The following is a 6,110-nucleotide window of genomic DNA, read 5'->3' as shown; positions in this document are numbered from 1 at the left end:
GAGGCCATTTATCCAGCCCCCGCCGCACTTCTGGAAGGGGCACCTCTTTCATTGGTGGTCAGTGAGAGGAGCACAGTTCCCATTGAAATACTGGTCAGTTTGTTAATTTAAATTTACTTGTTCTTTATTTTAAATATTGTATTTGTTCCTGTTTTGTTTTTTTTTACTTTAAAATAAGATATGTGCAGTGTGCATAGGGATTTGTTCATAGTTTTTTTATAGTACGGCCCCACCAATCTGAGGGACAGTGAACTGGCCCCCTGTGTAAAAAGTTTGGGGACCGCTGCCCTAGACCTAGCCTGAAACAGGAAAAAATAAGAGAGAGTTGGCTGACATTCTCAGAAAGCCTATAAATATCTCTGTCCTATTTTCAGGGTTTGGAGAACCATTCAATTTCCTCTAAACATGAGCTGTCATTGTATATACCCAAAAGTTACTGAGAGTGTAAGGTCAATGGAAACTCCTACTGGTGTAAGAGTGACAGAGCTAAGGCTGCAGATGTCTGGAGAGCTCCCAGCCCAGCCAAGGCCTCTCCTCCTAAAGGGCAGCTGTCTTCATGAGTACCTGTCATGAGCCCAGAACTGTGCCAGGTTTCATGGGGGCAAGGAAGGACATGACAAGTTCCTCCCCCAGGGGTGTTTGGTCCAGTTTGGGAAATGGAGGTAGAATCTTCCCAGGAATAAGCTTACCAGCTTGCAGGAACTCTGGGTAGGTGTGATAACCACATTTTAAATTGTTTTAGGTGAGCACAGTGCTAAGCAGACGATTTCAGTTCCAGGAGTCACTCTGGGAAAGCAGTGTGGAGATAGGAAAAGAATGCACGTGTTCTTTCACTTGTTTGTTCATTCAATTCTCATTTATTGTGTCCTCAACCCACAATGGGAATCCCAGAATCCCATACCTTTGTTCACAAGTAGATTTTATTTTTTATTATTTTTTTAAATTTTATTTATTTATTTTTAGAGAGGAGAGAGAGACAGAGAGGGAGAGAGAGGAGAGAGAGACAGAGAGAGAGAAGGGGGGAGGAGCTGGAAGCATCAACTCCCATATGTGCCTTGACCAGGCAAGCCCAGGGTTTTGAACCGGCAACCTCAGCATTTCCAGGTCGACGCTTTATCCACTGAGCCACCACAGGTCAGGCCACAAGTAGATTTTAAACAAATGCCCCTGCAGCTGTTCTTGACCCAATACTATCCACCAAATATTTATCGGGCACCTACTATGAGATATGCGTGATGCAAACCTAACCTGAAGAACTTCGAGGTAAGCGTTATTAACTCCTTTGTACAAGTGAGGCAGTGGGAGCTCTGAGAGGTCAGGTGACATGCCCAAGGTCACACAGCTATGGAAAGGAAAGTCAGGATTTAAACCCAGGGGGCCTGACTCCAAAACTCAGGCTGAGGTTGAAATTTTAAAATTTGAATATATGAGTCATAAAAAGAATGTGTGTAACATACACCTCAGATGCAAAATATAGTAATAAAATGGATGTTCGTGGCCTTACAACCCAGCTGATGGAACAGAACATTCCAAGCGTGGCCCAGTCGCCTGGTATCTGGCTCCTATTGCATGTCCCCCCGCCCCAGCCCACCCCCGTCTAAGGTAACCACTATTGAAATTTGGGTTCACCATTCCCTTGTTTGTATGTCTTTTGTTGCTTAATCATCTGTGTGGTGATAAACATGTGAAGATAAACTGCTTAGTTTTCTTGCTTTTGAACTTGACACAATGGCCTACAGTGTGCTTGCATGTGGCTTGTTAGTGCCCACATGCTTGTGAGCTTCACCCAGCTGATGTATGTGGTTTTCGTTTATTCATTTCCACTGCTGTCAAATTCCATTGTTTGAATGTACCACATTTTATTTATCCAATTTCCTGTAAAAGGACGTCTAGGTCATATCCAGGTTCTTTTTTTTTTTTTTTTGCTGTTACAAACAATGCTACTAAGAAAATGTTTGATCGTGCCCCCTGGTGCACACCAGCCAGGGTTGCGTATGTGCGGGGGTGAACCCGACATTCATAGGGCCTGTATGTGGTGCTGTTTACTCAATAGCCACAAGGTAGCTGTGCCAGTGTACCTTAAAGTCCTCAGTTGGAGGACAATCTTTTCCGGAATCAGTGCTGGGCTTAGGAAAGGGGGCTCCAGAGTGTGGGCTCACTGGTTAGCCCTGTGAATAACCTTGGGAAATGCCTACCCCTCCGTGTAGTGATTCACACGGGAATTCACAGTGCAATGCATGCACTCGATAGTTTATCTGCAGAGCTGAGTTGGAAACACTCAGTTATTGACAGACATCCCAGGTCACAGGATCCTCCTCTAGGACACAGGAGAACAAAGATAAGTCAAGGTGATCTTGGTTCAGCCGGGAGACTTGGCATCTTGGCCAGGGCATGTGGGCACGAGGAGAATCTTAGGTGCATGTCCTCTGCAACAGGATCCAAATTTGTCAGCCTTGGATTCAAGGCCAAGGGCTGTAACTGACTGGCGGCAGCTAGGTCTTCGCTGGAATTCCACCTCTCTCTGCTTGTTTTTCCTCCTTCTCTTGCTTCCACTAATACTCATTTTCCTTCCTCAAAAATTTTGATTTTGTAATACATTCAAAGATAGTTCAAAATTCAAAGTGTAAAATTATATAAAGAAAAGTCTTGCCCCTCTTCCTGGCACGCATTTGCCCGGTCCCCACTCTGAAAGGTAGCCACTTTTATGTATTTATCAAGCATCCTTCTAGCTCTCATGCACCCTTTTAGACTTTTCTTTATGTACGAGTACAATGAGTATAAAGTCTTATTTAAGCCTCTTATTGTAGAAAAGATAGTGTATTTTACACAGGCTTCTGCTGCTGCCTTTTCCTGCCACAGCGCCTCTCTGTATCTGTCTATTCCATGTCATTATATAAGACGTTTTATAATTTTGTTTTTTAAAAAACAGCTTTGTAGTATTCTGTTGTATTCCACAATATATATTTATCATCTACTATGCACCAATCTCTATGCTGAGCACTGGGTTAAAACAGTGATCAAAGCAGACCTTGCCTTCGGGGAGACTAAGTCTAAGGACAGACAGACAAATAATTACGATAAAAGTATTGCAAGTGCTCTTCCTTCCAAAGATATTTATTAAGTATCAACCATTTGTCGGCCATTGCTCTGGGCACAGGGGAGATGATGGTGAATAAAACTGATGAAAATCATGTCCTCTGTACTGAGATCAGTACAGAGGGGGTTGTGGGGGCACATGGTAGGGCCCCTCGCCTGGACAGGCATCAGGGAAGACTTACTGGAGGAAGCGACGTAGCTAAGAACTGACAGCTAAGCTGGGATTAACCAGGCAGAGGGCCAGAGAGGGACTCATGTTTTTGCTAGGGGTCCTCTGCTGGCCAGTGCAGGCGGGGAGAGGCAGTCAGCACCCCGGGAAACTGAGGGAAGTTCCTGCATTGGAGCCACGGGGAGGTTGTGGCCAGAGCTGAGGCCGGGCAGCAGGCGGTGGCCGATGTGGATGGCCTTGTAGATGACAAAAAGGATTTTATCCTGGTGGACATCACTGGGATGGGGGCTGTGCAGAGTGGCCAGAGAGAAATGAGGGGGCAGGCAGGAGGCCCGCGGCGAGGCAGTGTGGTTTGGCGCTGCTCACCTGCCCTGGTGGGCAGGGGGTGGCGGGGAGGAAAGTGTGTCAGAGAGGATGAGCCGGTGGTGTCGACAGGACCTAGGGGCCTGAGGGCAGAGAGAGGAAGCCTGTCTTCTCATTGGGAGAATGAAACTGGTGGCCTCCTCGTGGGCCGTGCTGGGGTTCACAGGCGCAAGGAAGGCTCTAGGCAGTGTTGCTATCCCACCCGCCCACGAACCTCAGCATCCCTTTGCCCATTCTTTTCTTCTCCAATTCTATGAGCTACTCCATAATTTTCTGGTACTTTAACAAGGGAAATCTACTGTCTGAAATATTTTTTTTTTGTATTTTTTCCAAAGTGAGAAGTGGGGAGGCAGACAGATTCCTGCATGCACCCAATCAAGATCCACCCGGCATGCCCACCAGGGGGCGATGCTCGACCCATCTGGGGCGTTGCTCCAATGCAACCAGAGCCACTCTAGCGCCTGAGGCAGAGGCCACAGAGCCATCCTCAGCGCCCGGGGCCAACTTTGCTTCCATGGAGCCTTGGATGCGGGAGGGGAAGAGAGAGAGAAAGGTGAGGAGGAAGGGTGGAGAAGCAGATGGGTGCTTCTCCTGTGTGCCCTGGCTGGGAATTGAACCTGGGACTTCCACATGCCAGGCCGACGCTCTACTGCTGAGCCAACTGGCCAGGGCCTACTGTCTCAAATTCTATGTCACTACTCTTTATACCACACACATACCCCACACACAACATACACTATACACATGCCCACACACTCCACACATATCCCCCACACAAACATTCTCCACATTATATACGTACCTCACACACTATACACATTAAACACACACCACACTTTCCCCAAACTATACACATAAACCCAATACACACTTCACACCCCTCCATACACTATACACACACCCCACATACAAACAACACCCCACCTTCACGCAACACAACAGACAGACACAGACACATACATTGCACCATGCATACACACACAAGCAAACTGCACACACAAACACCCTATACCTCAGACACACACACAACCAGAATACACACACAGAGTCCAGGTAAAGCCCAATGCCCGCTACTTCAACTAAACTCCCACTCAGCCTGGCCCTCTTCCTCTCCCACCCCGCAAATCACACATGCTCTAGGCAGCCTCCGGGCGTGCACACAGCAGGCCAGTCCTCTGTCACGCCGGGTGTGCTGTGCACGGCTCGGTTAGTTTTGGGTGTTGCTGCCGGCATGGCTGTTCTGCGGCCACCTCTGGACTGTGCGCTCCTAGGACCAAGCCCGCAGTGCGGGTGCCGGCCTTGTGCCTGCTCTTGGAGTTGCCTGTGGCTGGTGGACAGGGCAGTGAGGGCACCTCTGCTGAGTAGGAGCAAGTAGCGAAAAATGTCAGCATTTCCCCCAATCCCCTTGGGCCTGTGGCACCCAGCCTGGCCCAGCCCAGCCCAGGTTTATCTGGTGATTAGATTTGGTTTTTTTCTCAAGCCTCAAGGGCATGTGCCACCCAGAGCCCTGGCCCTGATCCTCTCTGTTATTTGTTACCTGCTCGGAGCTGCCCCTGAGAACGGGGCTCCGGTGGGCACCAGGGCAGCCCGGGTCAGGGCAGTCTTGCTCATCTGGCTCCTCTTCTCTGTAGGGATGGTGCTGACGGGGCCCCAGGAAGGGCTGCCACACCCTGTCCAGGCTCCAGTGGGCGCCACATGGCAAGAGGCTCCACATGTTGCCTCCCTCCCCCAATACCTGCCCCTACTGCCCTGAGGGTCAAAGGTGAGTATGGGGGCCTGACCTGTGGTGGCGCAGTGGATAAAGCGTCGACCTGGAAATGCTGAGGTCGCCTGTTTGAAACCCTGGGCTTGCCTGGTCAAGGCACATATGGGAGTTGATGCTTCCAGCTCCTCGCCCACTTCTCTCTCTCTCTATCTCTCCTCTCTCTCTCTACCTCTCTGCCTCTCCCTCTCTTCTCTAAAAATGAATAAATTAAAAAAAATAAATTAAAAAAAACAGGTGAGTATGGGGGTCGGCAGTGGGGACTGTCTGCACTTTGCCAGCTCAGCTTCCTCTGCCTTGTGCATCGGTCAGCATGTCCCCTAGTCCTCCCCTAGATGACTAGTCCTCCCCTAGAGGAGGGGTGCTGCGAGCCCTCAGACCTCCACTCAGCACCGCCACGCGTCCCGTTCTGTCTGTGGTTCGGGCCGGGGGTGGACCCTCCAGGGGGCTGCAGTGCGTCTGCGGCCCGGGGGCCTGGCCGGGGGCTCCACCATCCTGAAGGCACCGAAAACCCAGGGATGGCTTTGGTGTGTGCAGCCTGCACTCAGAGGCCTCTCTTGCTATCTTGAAATTTTTAGTAATCTTTGAATAAGGGGCTGGACATTTTCATTTTGCACTGGGCCCTACCAGTTAATAGCTGGTCCTATTCACTTTTTATTGTCTTTTCTTTAGTATTTTTAAAAATTTAAAATATGGAGGCTTATTTTTTTTTTAATTTAG

The sequence above is a fragment of the Saccopteryx leptura genome, chromosome 2 (assembly GCF_036850995.1).
Source record: "Saccopteryx leptura isolate mSacLep1 chromosome 2, mSacLep1_pri_phased_curated, whole genome shotgun sequence".
In the NCBI taxonomy this organism is placed as follows: Eukaryota; Metazoa; Chordata; class Mammalia; order Chiroptera; family Emballonuridae; genus Saccopteryx; species Saccopteryx leptura.
This window is presented reverse-complemented; position numbering follows the sequence as displayed.